General features: G+C 44.4%; 2 long non-coding RNA genes across 2 annotated transcripts; both read left to right on the plus strand.

Annotated features, from left to right (window-relative positions):
- The first annotated feature begins 1,149 nt into the window (after positions 1-1,149).
- Positions 1,150-18,576, plus strand: LOC131688430 (uncharacterized). The gene is made up of 3 exons (XR_009305234.1): positions 1,150-1,242; positions 1,296-1,649; positions 18,464-18,576. It is a non-coding gene; the product is annotated as an uncharacterized LOC131688430 (long non-coding RNA).
- Positions 1,895-2,849, plus strand: LOC131688429 (uncharacterized). Its single transcript, XR_009305233.1, has 2 exons — positions 1,895-2,026; positions 2,080-2,849. It is a non-coding gene; the product is annotated as an uncharacterized LOC131688429 (long non-coding RNA).
- Positions 18,577-23,139: the final 4,563 nt, after the last annotated feature.

Here is a 23,139-nt window from a genome sequence, read left to right on the forward strand (position 1 = left end):
TTTTGTGTGCTTTCTGTTTTCATTTCTCTGATGAAACGGATAAGAAGTTTGAGTTATAGTGACGCCGTTTCTATTCAACTGTGTATCGTCGTGAATAACTCCAAACAATATTCTGTAGTTGATGCCTACAGTATTTTCAACATTTTCGTCATTCCTTCAAATTATTTGCCTGTTTTTATAATTAATTTTTTTGCCTCAAGCTTTCAGCAACCTGGTAGTCAAATACTTCTTCCAATTCATTATTTTCAGATCTGTTGCTAATATGCAAGAATATACAAAAGTTTATGGCTGTATAATAAGAATTCCAAACTCATTAATGGTTATTGCAAAACTTTCAAACATGCGTAAGTATTTTCATACTTGACCAAACTTAACCAAAATTAGCCCAGTTTCTCTTTAGAGTAGATTGTTTACATCTGCTGAGTTGTGGAGTAGCCAGCGAGATTCAGATTGAGATAGAAGAAAATAAACAAACTCTTCAGGAAAGAATGTTGTGCACCATCATGCAAAATCCTAGGTGTTCATTCGCTCCTTGGGAATATATATATATATATATATATATATATATATATATATATATATATATATATATATATATATATATATATATATATATATATATATATATATATATATATATATATATATATATATATATATATATATATATATTTATATATTTATATATATATATATATATATATATATATATATATATATATATATATATATATATATATATATATATATATATATATATATATATATATATATATATATATATATATATACATATACATATATCATTCCACCACCTTAAAAGGCCCCTAAGGTTGCAGTATCAGGACACTGTGGACGACTGTTTCAAATGGAAGAAACTGTCGAAATCCGCTTCAAAGTGACTGGCCATATGCACCTGTGGCAAACGTGGTGAACCATTTGTGACCAAAGGCACCATACACGGCGAATTTTTCCAAACTGAGTGTCTCCAAAAATAGCTTTTGTCAACATGATCAAAAACCATTGTTTGGGCTGAGTTGATATCAAGACACTATTCTAAACCCGTGCAAGAGTAATGAAGTATGTGGATATGGTTTTGTGCCGAAAACATGAACCCACTTGTTACGCATAATGCGAGCACCTCTCGTTTTCACCGTCTTGAAACATTGTCTATCAAACGGCCTACGCTGTCACATTTGTTAGTTCGTGATCAGCGTTGGCCGAGATGGATTCGTACTAAATGTAAGTCTAAATGTGATAATATTTCTTGTAAACTAATGTAACCACTGTCACAGGAAATTTATAGCATCTGTTTTAATAAACACTTTTATTGGAAAATGGTGTTATAAATTCAGAAATAACATCCCGGTCAATTGCGAAACGCAACATTATAAATTTCATTTACGTAAACTAGAATGACGGTGGCAAACAAAAGACTAAGCTGGCATGGAGCAGTCAGCTACAGCTGCGAAACAATAGCTACCGACGGTAGCCCTTGCCATCGTGATTCCGTCACTACCATGCATTGTAAAGCGAAGGTGAAATCTTCAACGGGATGTAGACGTTCAACAAGGGTGGAAGAAACTTCATCGTTGCGAGAGGTCAGCTGGAGGCAACTATAGCTGCTTAGACTATCGAAAACGAACTGGGTACGCTATAAGTGTACGATTCCAAAATGTATATGTAGTCGGGGTAGCAACAAAGCAACCAGTTTATGCGATACGCGGACCGCTTCAACAAACGAAATATTCACCAACTAGGAACACTTGTTTACATTTAAAAAGCCTATATATAAAATTTATCACTGTCGAATAATCATTCAGCGCACCGCAATCATGGTCGTGAAAAAATCGGTGCAATTAGAGTAAGATGAAGCTCCTCAACTTCATAATACTGGGGGGGAGTGTTACGCATAATGCGAGCACCTCTCGTTTTCACCGTCTTGAAACATTGTCTATCAAACGGCCTACGCTGTCACATTTGTTAGTTCGTGATCAGCGTTGGCCGAGATGGATTCGTACTAAATGTAAGTCTAAATGTGATAATATTTCTTGTAAACTAATGTAACCACTGTTACAGGAAATTTATAGCATCTGTTTTAATAAACACTTTTATTCGAAAATGGTGTTATAAATTCAGAAATAACATCTCGGTCAATTGCGAAACGCAACACCACTAAACTGTTTTGAACATCGTCCGATCGAAATCTATTTGGCCATGATGAAGCGCGAACTTCGGAAAATCAAAAAAGAGAGAAGACGAAAAGGAAACGACTGTACATTGTATAGTGTACAGTGTACAAGCTTTAATGGAGTGCGTCAATCAAAAATATCGAGCATTTTATTCAAACTCACCCCAGAAGTTAATCGTCATATGTAAATTAGAGTTTTTTTCTGACGGTTTTCAGCTTCCCGGTAACCGGGAAATAAATAATAAATTTCCCGGGAAATCCCGGTATCCCGGGAATACAGAAGAAAAAAAAAGGTGAATGATTTTCTTGAAAACAAAAAAAAATTGAAAAGTTTTCAAACCCGTTTGATTGCATGTATATCTGTTCTAAAAGCAGTTGTCAGAAAATGGCGATTTGGTGGCCTACACATCATTCAATCATTCGATAACTCGTCAATAAGTTTACACAACATCAACTACTTTTTTTTTCTTTTGATGATTTTTCTTGGCTATATGTATAACCTAAATATTGGTAATTACGATTACGATTGGAACTAAACGCAGCTTCTTGAGTTACCGTCCAAAATTGGAATTCGCTGTTTTGATATGATGAAATGTAATCAATTTAATGCAAAGCACCTTCTTTGGTAATCTTGAATAAAAAAGATTGAGCTGCTTCAGGGTAGTGTGCAGTTATTTCCGATCAAATGGGAAAATGTGATATATGGAATCCATTTCCGTCACAGTAGGATCAGTATCATTTCGAATTAAGTGATAATGGACGAACTGTGCAGCGATGGATGAAGCCTACTATCGATTTGTTGTTACGGGCGAGTACCTGGATTGTTTGATCTTATCCCTTCAAAAAGCCTATCTGCGTCCTTGAAAGCGACATTCAAAGAGTTAGGATGTGCATGATGTTGGACAGATACAGCGTTGTGTATTTCTATTCATACATCCAAAAATTTACAGACATTACAGGTATAACGAATCAGGCGAAATATGCATTCGATGAAACGACTAAATATTTCTGCAGACGTTTTAGAAGCATTCCTTATTTTAAGTAGCGTTTGCGTTAAGCATGATATCACTACAAATCATCCCAAGTTTTGAAACAAACACTCATCGATTTTTTTTAAGAAAGTACCGTTATTCCCATTACTAATTTGATTGCAAGCCCTTTCAGTCACGATCTAACTATTTAAATAAATTATTAAAATAAATTATTAAAAGAATTTTTAAAAAATTTGATCAATGGGCTCATAGGTTGCAGAGATATCGTGCGCATTGCTAACGCTATAATCTGCATTCTCTACTCACTCTAAATTTTTGCGGGTAAAATATTTCCTACAGAATTTCTTTCGCAGAACCTAAGCCTTTTGGAATAAATTAAAAATCTTTTTTTTTCGGGACTCCCGAATCCCGGGAATGAGAAAACACAATTTTCCGGGAATCTATTTATTTATTATTTGGAAGCTCTAATGTAAACGAAAACAAATACCTACATATCCTGAACTACTGTAAACCTGTGATTTCATTTCAATAACTATGTCCAATTTACCAATCATCTCAAGTGTCGCAATAATTAACGATTCACCATTTATAGGCATGAAGTTTGTACTGACTTATCCTCAGCACCAAAATAATCAATTTGCTTTAATTATAAGTTTTAAGAAAAACAGCTGTTGTACTTATACTAAGAATCAGAATTTTTAAATCTAACGCAACTGGATTTTATGACTATTATGAAACATGCACGTAAGTATGTTATATAACTTACCCTGAATAGGAATCTTCATTTGAAAGCGTATCGACCCTACAGTCGTTGCATTCATCCATCGTAGTAAAAGTCTTAGACCCCCTCGCTAAAAGAGCTTCAATCCGGAATGAGCTAGCATTATTAGAAGACTTGTTTCTGAATCCAAAACCACTACACTGAATATCCGTAACGTCACTTATCAAACTGATATTCCCTGTTTGCATATCTAAAGGCGAGTTAATGCTTTTTATAGTAGACGTTGCCGCATGCCGTTGAAAACCACTAATATTATCAGCCAATACCACGCTACCTTTTATCTCGTGAGACATTATTGCATATGCACCAATTAAAAGTAAAATTTGATAGGAAAATATATCCAGCATTCATAAGATTCAAATAATGTACACCTAGTGAACCGCTCAATAGTTTATGTTACACTGATAGAACAGCAGATGAGATATAAAAAATTGCAAAGAATGAACAGGGGTAAAGAAAAAGCCATTTTATTATGATTTTGCTGGTATTGGCTATTTTGGTAGTAAGTTTTATTGGGGCGGAGATTACCTAGCAGGCGGAGTCAACATTAGTGTATTGCGCATATTCCATAACGAAAAAACGCACGAAACGTTCACAGGTAGAAGTACAATAATAATTGTCAGCTGATTGGTAGGGGAGAGTGGGTACACTTGATCCCACATTTGCTTTTTCTAATAAATCTTTAATGAAACAAAAATTTTGATTCCAAAATTTGCCATTTTGCAGTCAATTCGAATTATAGGAACTGTGCATAATATAAAAATTAAAATACCATGTCCTGTCAGTAATATAAACAGTTTTGAAAATCATGCCAAGATGAAGTTTTAAAAAAAAAAACGTATGGTGATTTTATCCCCTGCCTACTGGGGATAAACAAACAAAGCACACTATGACTAATAAACACGAAAGTTCGGCTAACCACCTAACCTAACAAAACAACTAATAAGACGACTCTCTGTTTAGATGCACGACAAACTTTAATCACCCTAGAAAGTCAAGACGGATTTTTGCGGTAAATCAGTGCTGTTCCAAGAATCGATAACTTATATCATAATTTGTTCATGAAAAAAATCTTGTAGATCAACTATTAGTGTCATGTACCTTATGTAACTGATTTTCTCCTATACCTATAGATTTTGAAAGCGTTTGCGAGTGCAACTAATAGGGATCAAGAGTACCAAATGTTACAGAGATTAAAGATACCTGTTGTATTTAATTCAAAAAGGGTTTTTCTTGACAGTGGCGCTGAGGAAGTAATTGTAGTTGAAAATATTCATATATAATTAGTTCGACGATCTCATACAATTGTTCAAACAATTGTAAAAAGATCTTCGAGAAAAATTTAAAGAATTTAAACACATATCTACTTTCAAAAATATAACATAACTTTTCCAAAACAATAATACACTTGTTTTGTTTTTCAAGCATAAACTACCAATTATAACAATTTATTTTTATATTGTGATAACTTTTGAATTATGTGATATTGCCAGGGAATTAAATTTTCCCAAGGATCAAGTGTCCCCACTCTCCACTACCGCATGCATCGAAAAGTATATGTTTTCATTGATATTTGTTCTTTTTCATAATTTTTACATTTCTTACAAAAGAAATGTATAGGATTCGCTCAAACTTTGAAAACTTTTTCCGAGGCCCGGAGGGCCGAGTCTCATATACCAATCGACTCAGCTCGACAAATTGAGACAATGTCTGTATGTGTGTGTGTATGTATGTTTGTACAAAATGTCATAAAATTATCTCAGCAATGACTAAACAGATTTTATGAAACTAGTTTCAAATGAAAGGCCTAACGTTGCCATTTGACACTTTTTTTTTTGATTTTCGATATGTTGTTTACTTTCTGAGATATAGGCGATTTTGTCAAAACAAAGCAGGTTTTTTACAAATAACTTTCGAACAATACAGAATTGTCCCACGAACTGCACATAAATAGAAATCTTGTAAAAATCCCTTTCTAACAAGCTCTATAGCTGTCAAAATCCGTGCACGATCGGCGGAGATATTAAACATTTTGTATTTTTACAGTGCTGTAGTTGCGGTTAGTCACGGTTAGTCGGTGACTAACCAGCTCCTGGAACCGAAAAAAAAAATTTTTTTGAGCCAAAAAAAAAAATTCCGTTGGGCTTATCATTCTGGAAGGCAAATTTAATGATCCCAGCTAATTGGAATTTTGTGAATCTATTCAAACTCGTAGGGTATTGTCAAACTCCCTGCCGCGCTAGCATGATATTTTCATAACTCACATGGCGATCCCAGACTGTATGGGGCACTGGTATGATATGCTCATAGGATACTCTCAGATACTTGAAAGCAAACTCCGCTAGCGAATGACGGATCTCAATAGTAGCATGTCGGTAATAACATACGTACATGGAACTATTGAGAACCAGAGCTACAGGTCCAAAGCCCTGGTAAAGGAGGATGGTTGTGATGATCCGGGCCGAGATCACCACGTAAAGCAAGGTAGGGCATAACCCCAATTCCAAGGCGTGAAGCGACCCGTGCCGAGGGATGAGTGACCGAGGGGGTGAAAAAGATGCTCGATCGTTAACGGAGCCTGTGGGGTACCTGGGCAACCCCCACAGTAAGCGTCCCTTACCACGCAGATGCGGAGCTCTGGCGTGGCGGACATTTATTTCTCGCGCGACTCGTGGGATTTTACATGGAGTTATCAAAAAATAAAAACAAACAAACGGAGGTGCCAAACCCCTTCGCTAGAGGTGGTTTGGCGAGGTCTCCCCCCCGTGGGGAGAGTAGTGGAGCGATAAGTGCTGCATCTGAAAGCACCAGTGACCCCTCAGCAGCGGTAGGCAATAGCCCTACCAATGCACCGGAGGGGCCACTATCTGCGATGCGCAAAGTAGCGAAGCAACTCGATGCTATAATCGAGTTCACTAGCGCAAAGCAGAATATAGCCAAGGAGTTGAAGTTGAGCCTCCTGGAGCTCCGGAAAGCTGTTCGTGTCGCAAGACAGGAACAGCAGGCCTATGCTAAGAGGGTGGAATGTCGGGAGAGGCCCGACAGAGAAACCCAGACAGTGGCCTCCAATAGGGAGGAAAGAGAGAAGGTCGATAGAGGTTCACAGACAGTGGTCTTTACCTTCTACGGAGCAGCTACGTCAATCGGAGCGGCGACCGAGTTCCCTTCGAAGGGAAAAGGCAAGGGCAATCGCAAGACGGCATCGAACGCGAAGCACCCTAGGAAGTCGCCAGGCGAGGGTGCCAAAACCGACACAACGCGGCGTGCAACCGTTAAGGTCAAACGCCGTTTGGGCGAGGTAAGCGAAGGCGAGAGTGACCTCGCTGTGGAGAGCGATGGTACCAGCAACCTGGCACGACCGGGGCAGGGGGGCTCAAACCCCTGGACGCTGGTCACCAAGAAAAAGCCGGCACCGAAACCGGAGGTACCGCGGCCTGCGAAGAAGACCAAGGACAGAGGCGAAGCCTTGTGGTTAAAAACCGACAAGGACAAATACGCCGATGTCCTAAAATCGATGAAGGCAGCCGAAAGCCTCTCGGCCCTTGGGCAGGATGTGCGTAGCGCAAGACGCACCAACACGGGAGAGATGCTTCTGGTGCTGAAGCGAGGCGCACAATCTAGTGCAGTATACAAGGCCTTGGCCCAAGAGGTCCTTGGTGAAGGCGCCCAAATCAGGTCGCTAGGTGCGGAAACGACTCTCCACTGCAAGAACTTGGACGAGTTCACGACCGCAGAAGACGTCGTCGCAGCCGTCAAGGAGCATTGCGACGTCACAATCGAGCGGGCCTTTGTGCGATTGAGAGATGGACCCTCTGGCACCCAAGTAGCCTACCTCAGGCTACTGAAGGCGGATGCCAAAAAGGTAACCGAGAAAGGGAAGCTGAAGATCGGCTGGTCGGTATGCCCTATTAGTATACCCCAGCCGCCTTCAGTGGATAGGTGCTATCGGTGCCTTGAGTCCGGCCACAAAGCATACGAATGCAAAGGCATAGATAGGAGCAAACTATGTCGTCGCTGCGGCGAGGAGGGACATAAAGAGCGGGGGTTCACTAAGGCACATAAGTGCCTTATCTGCACCGCTAAGAAGCAAGCCCATAAACATGCTATGGGCGGACCTTCGTGTCCCTTCGGTGAGGCAAATAAGAAGAAGCCGTGAAAGTCACACAGCTAAATCTTAACCATTGTGCAGCAGCCCAACAGCTGCTGTGGCAGTCGGTCTCGGAGTCGAGGACAGATGTCGCCCTCTTATCAGACCCGTACAGCATCCCTGCGGGCAACGGCAATTGGGTGTCGGAAGGGTCTGGAATGGTGGCAATCTGTACAACGGGACGGTTCCCGGTTCAAGAGGTAATACACCCCTCCGCCGAGGGTGTGGCGATTGCCAAGATCAATGGTGTGTTCTATTGCAGCTGCTACGCTCCACCAAGGTGGCCAATAGAACAGTTCTACCAGATGATCGACAGGCTCTCGTCGGACCTAGTGGGCCGGAAACCGGTAGTAATAGCGGGAGACTTTAACGCTTGGGCAGTGGAGTGGGGCAGCCGCTGTACAAATAGCAGGGGTCAAGCGCTAATGGAAGCGCTTGCGAAACTCGATACTGTGCTAGCTAATAATGGCTCCGCTAGTACATTCCGTAGAAACGGAGTGGAGGCGTGGATTGACCTAACATTTGCCAGCCCGAGTCTGGCTCCAGGCATGGAATGGAGGGTAGACGAAGGCTACACCCATAGCGATCATTTAGCAATCCGCTTTAAGATCAACTATGGTGTGCAGCATCCGAGGGCGGGAGATCCCTGTCAGGTACGCGGGTGGAAGTCCAATCACTTCGACAGCGAAGCTTTCACCGCGGCCCTGGGACTGGAGGTCAACACCGACAGTCTAAGCGGGGATGCGCTGGTAGCTGTTCTATCACGCGCGTGCGACGCCACTATGCCGAGAAAAACACTGCCAAGAAACGGTAGATGCCCGGTATACTGGTGGAGTGCCGAGATTTCAGCTCTACTGTCAGCCTGTCTCAGAGCTAGACGTAGGATGCAAAGAGCTCGCACCGAGGATGCAAGAGAGAACCGCCGTGAAGTGTTTCGAGCTGCGAAATTGGCCCTTAACAAGGCTATTAAGAGCAGCAAGAGAGCGTGTTTCGACAACCTGTGTGAGAGTGCCAACGCGAATCCGTGGGGTGACGCCTACCGGATTGTGATGGCCAAGACCAAAGGGGGCTCCTCACCCCCAGAACGGTCTCCGGACCGGTTGGCAACGATTATCGAAGTACTCTTCCCGTCTCGAGCCACAAGCCCCTGGCCACCTGCACTACGAGACAGTGCGGGCACAGTCGAAATGGTGGCTCCAGTGACGAATGAAGAACTACTCGCAGTGGCTAAATCCCTAGCAATGAACAAAGCTCCAGGGCCGGATGGAGTTCCAAACAACGCTCTCAAGGCAGCGATCATAGCGAACCCGAACATGTTCAGGCTAGCTATGCAGAGATGCCTTGACGAGTGCCGTTTCCCCGATAGATGGAAAAGGCAGAAACTGGTGCTGTTGCCGAAGCCCGGGAAGCCGCCAGGCGACCCATCGGCGTACAGACCAATCTGTCTGATAGACACGACTGGCAAACTGCTTGAGAGGATCATCCTCAACAGGCTCACCCCGTACGCGGAAGGTACGGACGGTCTGTCAAGCAACCAGTTTGGCTTTCGGAAGGGTAAGTCCACAGTGGACGCTCTCAACTCAGTGATAAATACTGCCGAGATAGTGATCCAACGAAAAAGGCGAGGTATTCGATACTGTGCGTTAGTGACTCTTGACGTGAAGAACGCATTCAACAGCGCAAGCTGGGATGCCATCGCGCTCTCGTTACACCGGCTTAGCCTACCGGTGGGTCTGTACCGGATCCTGGAAAGTTACTTCCAAAACCGCGTACTGCTATACGAGACCGATGCCAGTCAGAAAAGGGTTCCGATTACCGCCGGAGTCCCGCAGGGCTCGATCCTAGGCCCGGTGCTATGGAACCTCATGTATGACGGGGTTCTGAGACTGAAGTTCCCTCCTGGGGTCAAAATCGTCGGCTTTGCCGACGACGTAACCTTGGAGGTCTACGGGGAGTCAATTCCTGAGGTAGAACTAAACGCAGAACACGCGATTAGCACGGTGGAGGAATGGATGAGCGCGAGAGGCCTGGAGCTCGCTCATCATAAGACGGAGGTAGTTATCGTCAACAACCGCAAGTCGGCACAACATGCAGTTATCCATGTGGGAGAAGTCGCGATCACTTCACAGCGAAGTCTGAAGTCTCTCGGAGTCATTATAGACGACAAGCTGACCTTCGGCAGCCATGTCGACTATACGTGCAAGAGAGCGTCGACTGCTGTTGCGGCACTATCGAGAATGATGTCCAACAGCTCAAAGGTGTGCGCCAGTAGACGTAGGTTACTGGCAGGCGTTGCCGTATCTATCCTCAGGTACGGCGGCCCATCATGGTCAAGAGCACTGAGGGTAACCAGTTACCTACAGAAACTGGAGAGCACCTACCGCGTGATGTGCCTCAGAGTGATATCTGCCTACCGCACGGTATCACACGATGCATCCTGCGTGATAGCGAGCATGATGCCAGTCGGGCTGGTCATTCGGGAAGATGAGGAGTGCTTTGAGCTACGTGGAAATAGGGGAGCCCGCGAGCGCACCAGGGTGACCTCGGTCGCCAGATGGCAGCGTGAGTGGGACAACTCCTCGAAAGGTAGGTGGACCCACCGGCTGATACCTAGCATATCGAGCTGGGTGGGAAGACCCCATGGGGAAGTTCACTTCCACCTGACACAATTCCTGTTAGGCCATTGCTGTTTCCGTCAGTACCTCCACAGGTTCGGGCACGCGGAGGTCCCAGTCTGCCCGAACTGCCCAGGTGTAGATGAAACTGACGAACACATACTGTTCGTATGTCATCGGATCGACGTCGAAAGAAGAGCAATGCTTGACGTCTGTGGCTGGGACACAACCCCTGATACCCTTATTCAGCGGATGTGTCAATCGGTGGAGAAGTGGAACGCAGTCTCGGCTGCTACCATCCAGATTGCCAGTAGGCTACAGGTAATCTGGCGAACCGAGCAACAGACGACGGGTACGGCTAACTAGTGATTGGTTAGCTGGAGCAAAAAAGGCCAAGCGCAAAAAAGGGAGTGAATGGTCTGTTCATGCCGAGGCAGGTTTGGCGCAGCGAATGGCAACCGCGTAAGGGGTAAACCCAGCCACCCTGAAGCAAGACAGAAGAGTGAGTGTATAGGCGTATAAGTGGACTGCCTTATGCCAAGACGGGAGGGTCGTAGCGTAGTATGTTGGAACTTAGCTATCGATGCGTCATGGCGTGGCAGAGGAGTGAAAGGGTGAGCATCCAAGTCAGTCTCACACGGCGTGTTAAGGGTGAGCATAAAAGTCAGCCTCACAGGTTGGTAGAGGCTAGCACAAAAGTCAGCCTAGCAAGGAATGAAAAAGGTGAGCACACAAGTCAGCCTCGCATGGTATGTCAGAAGTGGGACCTAAGAAAAATGTCCCACATGGGATGCCAGGGGGAGTGACAAAGGTACAATAGAGTGGCACGATTGAGAGTGAATCAGGTGATAGGGTGAGCACCCAAGTCAGCCTCACATGGTATGGGTGGGGCGAGCACAAAAGTAAGCCTAGCAAGGAACGAGTAAGGTGAGCACACAAGTCAGCCTCGCATGGAACGTAAAAGGTGAGCACAAAAGTCAGCCTCATGTGGGAGTGTTTGAGAGTGAATCAAAGTGCGATTGAGAGAGCACCCAAGTAAGCCTCATACAGGATGTATGACCGCGTGAGTGAGAGTGAATGAGTACATTTAGTACAGCCATCCCCCCAGAAGTAATACCGAGAGGTAGTTCCTGGGAGGAATGATGGCGGAGCCCAATGGAGTTTAGTCGGTATTAATGGCTGGTCACCACTCGAGTCCGACACGCCCCCAGTGCACCCCGTGTGGTAGATTGGACCCTACCAATAGCACGTGTACTGGGCTAGGACATAAAGGTCTTCTCCATTGTAAAAAAAAGATACTTGAAAGCACTAGTATGATATTCCCACACCTCGCAGAGCGTTTCAACATTAGTTTGATACTTACAAGTCACGCAAGGCGCTCTCAGATTCTTTCGGACGATAGTCTGATGTTCCCATCGCTTGCAGGGCGCTTCCACACTCTCTGGGGCGCCAATATGATATTTGCAAAACTCATAGGACGCTAGTATGATATTCCGATAGCTCGCAGGGTGCTCTTAGACTCGCAGGGGCACTAGTTTGTCATTTTCAAAGCTTTCAGGGCGCTCTCAAGCTCTTCAGGATGCTAGTATGATATTCACAAAACTCTCTAATATGTTATCTTAATTTGCCGGGCGCTTGCAAATTCTCTGGGGCGCTAGTCTAATATTCTCATAGATTGCAGGGCGCTCTTAGATTCTCTCGAGCGCTTTTACGATATTCACATAATTCGCAGGGCGCTCTCAAACTTGCTAGGGCGCTAGTCTAATATTCTCATAGTTCGTAGGGCGCTCTAAGATTCTCTGGAGCGCTAGCATAATATTCCCATAGCTCGGAGAGCGCTTCCGCACTCGCTGGGGTGCTTTTCACAGCTCACAGGGCGCTAATATGACTCTATGGGGCGCCAGTATGATATTCGCAGGGTGCTCTCAGACTCGCAGGGGCACTAGTTTGTCATTTTCAAAGCTCGCAGGGCGCTCCGAGACCCTATAGGGTGCTACTGTGATATCCACATAGCTCGGAGAGCGCTTCCACACTCGCTGGGGTGCTATTATGATATTCTAATAGCTCGCTGGGCGCTCTCAGTCTCTCCAGGGCGCTAGTATGACTCTATGAGGCGCAAGTATGGTATTCACATAGCTCGCAGGGCGCTCTCAGATTCTCTAGAGCGCCAGCATAACATTCCCATAGCACGCTGGGCGCTCTCAAACTCTCTAGGGTAGCCATATATTCCCATCGCTCGCAGGGCGCTCTCAGATTCTCTCTGGCGCCAGTATGATTTTTCCGTAGCTCGCAGGGCGCTAATCTGACATTCCCACAGTTCGTAGGGCGCTTGCAGATTCTCTGGGGTGCCAGTATGATATTCCCATAGCTCGGAGAATGCCTTCATACTCGCTAGGGCCCCAGTATGATATATAATATCATAGCTCACAAAGCTCTTCAGGGCGCTAGTATGATATTCACAGAGCTCGCAGGGCGCTCTCAGAATCCCTTGAGCACCAGCATGATATTCCTCGCAGGGCGCTCTCAAACTCTCTAGGATATTATGAAACTCTCATCGTCCGCAGGGCGCTCTCAGATTCTCTCTGGCGCAGGTATGAAATTCCCATAGCTCGCTTTCGGACTCTCTGGGGCGCTATATGATACTCGGAGAGAGCATCCTTGGTCGCTGGGGCGCTAGTATAATATTCTCATAGCTCGCAGATCGATTTCAAGCTTTCTAGGGCGCTAATATGACTATGGAGCGCTAATAATATATTAACATAGCTCGCGAGGCGCTCTCAGATTCTCTCGAGCGCCAACATGATACTCCCATAGCTCGCAGGACGCTCTCGAACTCTCTAGTTCGAGATATTCTCTTAGTTTGCAGGGCGCTCACGAATTTTCTGGAGCGCTAGCATAAACACTCTCAAACTCCCTAGGGTGCTAGTTCGATATTCTCATAGCTCTCTAGGGCGCTAGTATAACTGTATGGGGAGCTAGTATGGTATTCCCATAGCTCACAGGGCGCTCTCAGATTCTCTCGAGCGTCAATATGATATTCCAATAGCTCGCCGGGCGCGCCCAAACTCTTCAGGCGGTAGTTCGATATTTTCATAGTTAGCAGGGCGCTCACAGCTTCTTTGGTGCGTTAATCTAATATTCCTATAGTTCGCAGTGCGCTCTCGGATTCTCTGAGGCGCCAGTACGATATTCCCCTTAGCTCGCATGGCGCTCCAAAACTTACTAGGGCGCTAGTTTAATATTCTCATAGCTCCAGGCCGATTTCAAACTCTCTAGGGCGTTAGTATGGCTCTATGGGGCGCTAGTATGATGTTCCCATTGCTCGCAGGGCGCTCTCAGATTCTCTCTGGCGCAAGCATTTTGTTCCCATAGCTCGTAGGGTAATCTCAAACTCTTGAGAGCGCTAGTCTGATATTCTCATTGTTCGTTGGGCGCTTTTGGACTCTCTAAAATGCCAGTATGATATTCCCATAGCTCGCAGAGCGCTTTGACACTCGCTGACGCGCTAGTATGGTATTCTCATAGCTCGCAGGGCGCAAGTATGGCTATATGGGGTGCTAGAATGATATTCACATATCTCGCAGCCAGCATATCATGGCGCTTTCAGATTCTCTCGAGCGCCAGCACGATATTCCCATAGCTCGTAGGGCACTCTCGAACTCACTAGGGGCTAGTTTGATATTTTCATTGTTCGTAGGGCACTTTCAAACTCTCTGGGCCGCTCGCATGATATTCCCATAGCTCGGAGAGCGCTTCCATGCTCGTTAGGGCGCTAGTATAATATTCTCATAGCTCGCAAATCGATTTCAAGCTCTCTAGGGCGCTAGTATGACTATGGAGCGCTAGAATGATATTCACATAGCGCGCGAGGCGCTCTCAGATTCTCTCGAGCGCCAGCATGATATTCCCATAGCTCGCAGGGTGCTCTCAAACTCTGTAGGATAGTCTGATATTCTCATAGTTTGCAGGGCGCTCTCAGATTCTCTGGGGCGCCCGTGTGATATTCCCATATCTCGCCGGGTATTTTAAAACTCACATTGGCGCTAGTATGATATTCTCATAGCCCGCAGTACGCTCCGAGACCCTATGGGGTGCTATTGTGATATCCACATAGCTTGGAGAGCGCTTCCACGCTGGGGTGTTATAATGATATTCTCATAGCTCGCTGGACGCTCTCAGGCTCTCTAGGGCGCTAGTATGACTCTATAGGGCGCAAGTATGATATTCACACAGCTCGTAGGGCACTCTTTGATTCTCTCAAGCACCAGCATAACATTCCCATAGCACGCTGGGCGCTCTCAAACTCTCTAGATTAGCCATATATTCTCAGCGCTCGCATGGCGCTCTCAGATTCTCTCTGGCGCCAGTATAATATTTCCATAGCTCGCTGGGCGCTCCCAAACTCGCTAGGGCGCTAATCTGACATTCCCATAGTTCGTAGGGTACTCTCAGATTCTCTGGGGTACCAGTATCATATTCCCATAGTTCGAAGAGTGCTTCCATGCTCGCTAGGGCCTCAGTGTGATATGTAGTATCATAGCTCACAGGGTGCTCTCAAGCTCTTCAGGGCGCTAAGATGATATTCACCAAACTCTCTAGGTTACTAGTCTGCTGTTATCTTAATTTGCCGGGCGCTTGCAAATTCTCTGGGGCGCTAGTCTAATATTCTCATAGATTGCAGGGCGCTCTTAGATTCTCTCGAGCGCTTTTACGATATTCACATAGTTCGCAGGGCGCTCTCAAACTCGCTATTCTAATATTCTCATCATAGTTCGTAGGGCGCTCTAAGATTCTCTGGAGTGCTAGTATAAGATTCCCATAGCTCGGAGAGCGCTTCCGCACTCGATGGGGTGCTTTTCACAGCTCACAGGGCGCTAATATGACTCTATGGGGCGCCAGTATGATATTCACATTGCTCGCAGGGTGCTCTCAGAGTATCTCGGGCATCAGTTTGATATTCGCATAGGTCGAAGGGCTGTCTTAAACTCCCTAGGGCGCAAGTCCGATATTCTCATAGTTCGCACGGCGCTCCGAGACTCTAATTTTTTCTAGAGCGCTAGTATGATATTCCCATAGCTCGGAGAGCGTTTCCGCACTAGCTGGGGTGCTTCTCATAGCTCGCAGGGCGCTAATATGACTCTATGGGGCGCCAGTATGATATTCACATTGCTCACACAGCGCTCTCAGAGTCTCTCGGGCCATAGCTCGCAGGACAATCTGAAACTCTCTAGGGGACCAGTCTTATATTCTCATCGTTCGCAGGGCGCTCTTAGATTCTCTCAAACGCTTTTACGATATTCACGTAGTTCTCAGGGCGCTAGTCTGTTATTCTCATAGTTCGCAGGGCGCTCTAAGATTCTCTGGAGCGTTAATATGATATTCCCATAGCTCGGAGAGCGCTTCCGCACTCGCTGTGGTGCTTCTCATAGCTCACAGGGCGCTCTAAAGCTCCCTATGGTGCTCGCAGGGCGCTCTCAGTCTCTCGAGCACCAGTTTAATATTCGCATAGGTCGCAGGGCTCTCTTTAACTCCCTAGTGCGCAAGTCCGATATTCTCATAGTTCGCACGGCGCTCCAAGAGTCTATGGGGCGCTAGTTTGATATTCACATATCTCGCTGGGCGCTCTTCGATTCTTTGGGACGCTAGTATGATATTCCCATAGCTCGCAGGGCGCATTCAAACTCTCTAGGTTACTAGTCTGATGTTCTCTTAGTTTACAGGGCGCTTCCAAATTCTTTGGGGCGCTAGTTTAATATTCTCATGAATTGCAGGGCGCTCTTAGATTCTCTCGAGTGCTTTTACTATTTTCACATAGTTCGCAGGGCGCTCTTAAACTCGCTAGGACGCTAGTCTAATATTCTCATAGTTCGTAGGGCGCTGTAAGATTCTCTGGAGTACTAGTATGATATTCTTATAGCTCGGAGAGCGCTTCCGCACTCGCTGGGGTGCTTCTCATAGCTCACAGGGCGCTAATATGACTATATGGGACGCCAGCATGATATTCATATTGCTCGCAGGGCGCTCTCAGAGTCTCTCGGGCACCAGTTTGATATTCGCATAGGTCGCCGGGCTCTCTTCAACTACCTAGGGCGCAAGTCCGATATTCTCATAGTTCGCACGGCACTCCGAGACTGTATTGGGCGCTAGTATGAATTTCCCATATATTGCAGAGCACTTCCACACTCGCTGGAGAGGTAGTATGATATTCCCATGGCTCGTCTGGCAATTAGATAGGTGGGCAATAAACTTTCCAAACTTACAAGGCGCTTTCAACCGGTTTCAGTATCTTTGGGGCGTATATAAATGAGTATTTAAGCTTATGAGGCGGTAATAATCTATCCTAAGTTGCAGGGCGTTTTCAGGCTCTATGGGTCAGTAGTATGAGTATGTTGAGCTAACGGGTAGGTAGTATGCTCATGGGGCGTTATGCGAATAGTCTATCCTAACTTGCCGGGCGCTTTCAGATTTTCTGGGGCGCATATACTGTATATCTTTGGGGAGTTGGTATGAGTATTTGAGCTCATGAGATGGTAGTGGATAGTCTATCCTAACTCGTAGGGCGCTTCCAAGCTCTCTGAGGTGCATATGGCGTATTTCTGTGGGAAGCTAGTATATTTTCTAGCTCAGGCGCAATGAAAAATCAAACTGATTAAAAAGAATTCTTGTTAGGTGCTTTTATGGTGTTTATAGTGAATAGTTTGAAGGTTTGTGGGGGCAGTAGATGATACGCTAGCCAAACACGCAGGGTACAAATAAACTGATTCAACCATCATGTAGGTTTGTCGTGCACTTTTATAAACATACTATAAATGCTTTTAAATTTTAATCATTGGCTTGCGTGTAACACCCGTTTTTTGTGCGAATTTTAATACTGTACTGACGAATGAAGCCATCGTATTGATAACGATTTTAACGCAATCCATTTTTTGCATGCCGAGGTATTAATACAATTTACTTGAACCTTTGTTATGTGATTAATAAAGACTATGTCTTAGCCCCTCCACTAAATCGCTCAAAAAGCTTTGATTTTTTTGTTAATTGTAGAAGATCATGTCTCTTAAGGCACGCATCTGCTCTCATTTCATAATCACTGATACACTGATTTCAAAATATCCCTTTTTCAAAACAACTTTAATGATGAATACAATAATTACTCATCTGTCAAACGTTCTATCATATCATTTATGTGTTGTATACCATGTTTAAAATATATGTATTAATAATATTCTTTAACACTCAGAAAGGCTAGTGGTCTTAGAGGCACGGCTGGTTACAATAATTATCCTCTAATTTGAATAAACTAGTAATTATGAACAGAAATGATGGAGCTTTTTCGGGCTTTCAATTCTCTCACTGATAGAAAGCCAAAAAAGACTTAATATCACCGGGTCTTAGGAGCAATGCTTGTTGAAGCCACTATTTTAGCTTGCCTTTTTGAGGATTAAGACCGTCCAAAGAAAAAAAAGACTGTACAATGATGCGTGGGCGGCACTTGAAAACTTAATTTGCTGTAATGAACACATAAAAAAGGAGAGATGCACAGTAAACTGGCTTGAGCTATTTTAGCTTTAAAAAAATCGCAATATAAAAAAACGAGAGAAAACATAGATTTTAACTCACGTCCTTTAAGTTGATCTGCTATAACGTTACTAACTAAACTATATATACATTTCGAAATCGACACAATATAGCCCATCAAGTAAAGTATGAAAGTATTTTATCATTCATTCATTTCAGGTGTTCGGCAAGGGAGAGCTGAATAGTAACAGCAACTAAAGAATACGAAAGTTTAGCAACTTTGATAACCACAGAAGTATCAAGTTATTCAAACGCGAAGACGCAACAATTGCCGATGATCAGCAGTTCTATCAACTACCTAACACTTTGTGATGATGTAATATTGTAACTTACAACTTGTAAGGCAATGCAGCAATGTTGTTCTTTCAGAATAGTTTTGTGTCTTGCTGGCTCGATCGACAGTCATTCGGTTTTCATGTTTTCTCGAGCATCTGATGCTTAGAGCACGGCTCACAGAAAGGAGGCTTGCTATTCCGCGAATCGACAGTTTTCGGTGACGTCAGAGAAATCGTTGAGATAAACAAACGGATTTTTCGAAAGTTGTTAATTGACAATATTTGAGCTCTTACGGTGGAAAAAATAGTGTGCAATGGATTTTTGACGTAAATTACGCCACAATTACACTAGACACAGTTGATAATCAGTGCATCTCTGTGATTATTAGCGTAAATCGGGAATTTGGATGCATTCCATAGAAAACATATCCCACCGTAATTTTCTGATCATAGCAAAGATTTTGGACATCCGCATAGCTTCCTTGTGATTTACCAGGTGCCGATCATTCGTTAGGAGCAAACAATATATGAATTTCATGTAATTGTTTTCGCCGACGATTTCTATGACGCGCTCTCGTCAAATGTTTACACTCTAACGAGCTAGCCTAGTATATGTAAGCCGTGGCTTAGAGCACTTGTCAATTTTTCCCATTGTTACAACGTCTTTCGTTGCGATTTTATGTTCCAATTCTGGGTGTTCAACATATTGAATGTAAAATGAATTCTAGGAAAAATATATCAAGTATATCCATCTACAAAAAGGCCCACTACCATTACTTTTACAAAGGGTAAATTGCCTATTTTCACCCTATTAAGGAAGGTACCTCACTAATTCATTAATTACTCGGCCTTCAATCGATGGAATGCGTATGAATTGGCATCAAGAGCTTTGCTTCGTTGATTAGAATCAATCTAATAACACAAATGCCCTTAAAACAATGAAATGCTCGTGTTTGAGCGCAACGAAAATTCGGATTTAGTGCCTCAATTGTCGCCCAATGCGTTCAACAAAGATGGCAAATAGAAACATGGTGAAAATAAGCTCATTACCCTATAAGTTAATGGTATGGGTAACGGGGCGTTGGAGCGGGACAGAACGGTTCGAACGGTACATATTAGAGACAGCAACGCTATGTTCGCGCTAAAATTATAAAGGTGAGGGCGATTGAATCCCAATAACGACCAACAAAAAAAAATTAATTTAATTTTTTTTTCAGGGTGAATAGGCAATTTTGTTACCCTAAAGGGTGAATTTTGAATCGGTTTGATCGTATCTCTAACCGTTTCTGCAGAATACCACAAATGGCGCGCAGTATCTCAAAAGGTGTTTGACTATTTTTGGAAATTTTAACAACAATTTTTTTTTTTTTGGTAGCCTGTAGCGGTTTACTTTTTTTTGTTTTGCTGAGCTGTAACAAAAACATGCTATCGTCGAAAACAATCATCCCTGCAAAGTTAGGCTCCATTTAGAAAGTTCCATCTGGTGATTAGGGACCATTCATAAATTACGTAACGCGTTTAGGGGGGTACGAGAAGTTGTGACATATGGGGGAGAGGGAGTAAGCCAGATCGTTACGTAACATTTTTTTTTCGAGGAATTTGTTACGTAATGGGGGGGATAGAGAAATTTATGACAACTTGTTACATGGGGGGAGGGAGGAGTCGATCTTGGGCAATTTTTGCGTTACGTAATTTATGAAGGGTCCCTTACGTATCATTGAGAATGGCGTTGGCTTTAAATTTCCAAGCACAAACGTGATTGGAACACTTCAGTGAACCACCTGTTTCTTCTCTTTTTTCTTTTAGACAATACGGTGCACATGCGCCGGGCATGTCATGCTTGTGGATAAGGGCCATTCATAAATTACGTAACGTAAAAATTACCCAAAATTGACTCCCCCCATGTAACAAATTGTCACAAATGTCTCCATCCCCCCCCCCCTCTTCTATTATGTTATTCATTGAATTTTTTTTTCGGTGAAAACATATTACGTAACGATCTAGCTTACTCCCCCTCCCCCTATGTCACAACTTGTCGTACCCCCTCCCCCCTAAAAGTGTTACGTAATTTATGAATAGTCCCTAAACAACTGCTTTCTTCGTTCCTTAGAGCGTTGCCGTAGTTCTGTGTAAGGGTTGGGGTTTAGAGATAAAAAGATGCATGAGTTCTCGCTCCTCCGAGTTTTGTTAATATTTTTTTTCATCAGCTTATATGTCAAACATAAAATTTCAGAAACAAATAATATAGGGGAGCCCGGGGCTAGTTGGCGGTTGGCGTAGGTTGGCGGAACCTCTTTTTCTCCGTTTCTATTAGACATAAAGCGTTGTCTCTCGCTGTGTACCTTAAGTAATGTGAAACACATTATCCAATGTGTTTTGTTGCGAAACATTATGTTTTGTAGAAGCTGTGGACGATATTGTGTTTTTGAGCATAATTTGTAAATTTTCTTAATTTTAAACATTTTGTGTAATTTAAGGTCCCGAACGATTATATTTTTCGATAGTGCGTGAAAAGAGGCTTTAGCATCCGTATAGATATTATGCCTATCCATACCCAAAAGTAATTTTTAAATCTTTTTTTATAAAATATGCGGTTTGGGTAAGTTGGCGGTATCGCACACGGGGTAAGTAGGCGGTACTATTGATAGTGCAAAAATAGTCATCATATATTTTTATTTCTGGAATTCACTCCAAAGAGAAACTTTTTCTTGTGTCTCTCGTCAATGAAATGGACAATTATTTCAGCCAAACGCCTGAAGAATTTCGTAAATTTGCTTTTGAATATGGAGTACGCGTCGAAGTCAAAATGACAGGGTATTGAGACTGAAATATAATGAGATATGTCGAATGCTATACAGTTTTATTGAAAAGACAATCGGCACATTCCATATGGACCACTTATGTGATTGTATTCCTATTGAATTGCTTATTTTCTGGCAGTCCGCCAACTTACCCCATGCATACCGCCTACTTACCCCGAGGCTGGGTAAGTCGCAGGTAAATAACTCTTACGTATGCGTTGGTGACCAACAGACATAAAAATAAATTCGCGTTAAGCAATTTCCAACACTTGAACCGACAATCAATATCTCACCAAAGAAACCCCTTTACTAACTGCGCTATAGCGATACATGACAGTGTCTTCGCAAAGTGACATACATAAGTTTCGCTTGAGCGTGAACGATTCAAGCGTATTGAGCTGCGGCCCGTGCATGGCATGGGTATTTTTTTTTTTTTTTTTTTAACAATGGAGAAGACCTTTATGTCCTAGCCCAGTACACGTGCTAACGGTAGGGTCCAATCTACCACACGGGGTGCACTGGGGGCGTGTCGGACTCAAATGGTGACCAGCCATTAATACCGACTAAACTCCATTGGGCTCCGCCATCCATCCCCAGGAACTACCTTTCGGCATTACTTCTGGGGGGATGGCCGTACTTAGCGTACGCTCTCACTCGTGCCTTACATTATCGCACACTCACTCCCATCTTGGCATGGGTAGACCATACCTTCGTCTATCATCCGCCAATTCACTCGCTCTAACTCCTCGCCTGCTGCTCGGCGCTCCATGCTCTCTGCAGCCGGCAGGCAATCTGAGTGGTGGCAGTCGAAACTGCGTTCCACTTCTCTACCGCTTGGCACATCCCCTGTACAAGGGTATCAGGGGTTGTGTCCAAGCCGCAGACGCCTAGCATAGCGCCTCTTTCGACGTCGAAGCGGGGACATACGAATAGTACGTGCTCCGCAGTTTCGTCGACACCTGGGCAGTCTGGGCAGACTGGGGCCTCAGCGTGCCCAAACCTGTGGAGGTACTGTCGGAAACAGCCATGGCCTGACAGGAATTGTGTCAGATGGAAGTGAACTTCCCCATGGGGTCTTCCCACCCAGCTAGATATGTTGGGTATCAGCCGGTGGGTCCACCTACCTCTCGACGAGTTGTCCCATTCGCGTTGCCATCTGGCGACCGAGGTCACCCTGGCACGCTCACGGACTCCCCTATTGCCACGCAATTCGAAACAATCTTCGTCTTCCCGGATGACCAGCCCGACTGGCATCATACCCGCTATCACGCAGGATGCATCATGTGATACCGTGCGGTAGGCAGATATCACTCTGAGACACATCAAGCGATAGGTGCTCTCCAATTTGCGACGGTAACTGGTTACTCCCAGTGCCCTCGCCCAGGACGGTCCACCGTACCTAAGAATAGATACGGCGACACCGGCCAGTAGCCTGCGTCTACTGGCGCACACCTTGGAGCTGTTGGACATCATCCTCGATAATGCCGCAACAGCCACCGAAGCCTTCTTGCACGCATAGTCGACATGACTGCCGAAGGTCAGCTTGTCGTCTATGATGGCCCCAAGAATCTTCAGACTCCGCTTAGAAGTTATCTCAACTTCTCCCGCTTGGATAACTGCTTGTTGTGCCGACTTGCGGTTATTGACAACAACCACCTCCGTCTTGTGATGGGCGAGCTCTAGGCCTCTCGCGCTCATCCATTCCGCCACTATGCTTATCGCGTGTGTCGCCGTTAGTTCTACCTCTGAGATTGACTCC

This window comes from Topomyia yanbarensis, chromosome 3 (assembly GCF_030247195.1).
Source record: "Topomyia yanbarensis strain Yona2022 chromosome 3, ASM3024719v1, whole genome shotgun sequence".
Taxonomy (NCBI): Eukaryota; Metazoa; Arthropoda; class Insecta; order Diptera; family Culicidae; genus Topomyia; species Topomyia yanbarensis.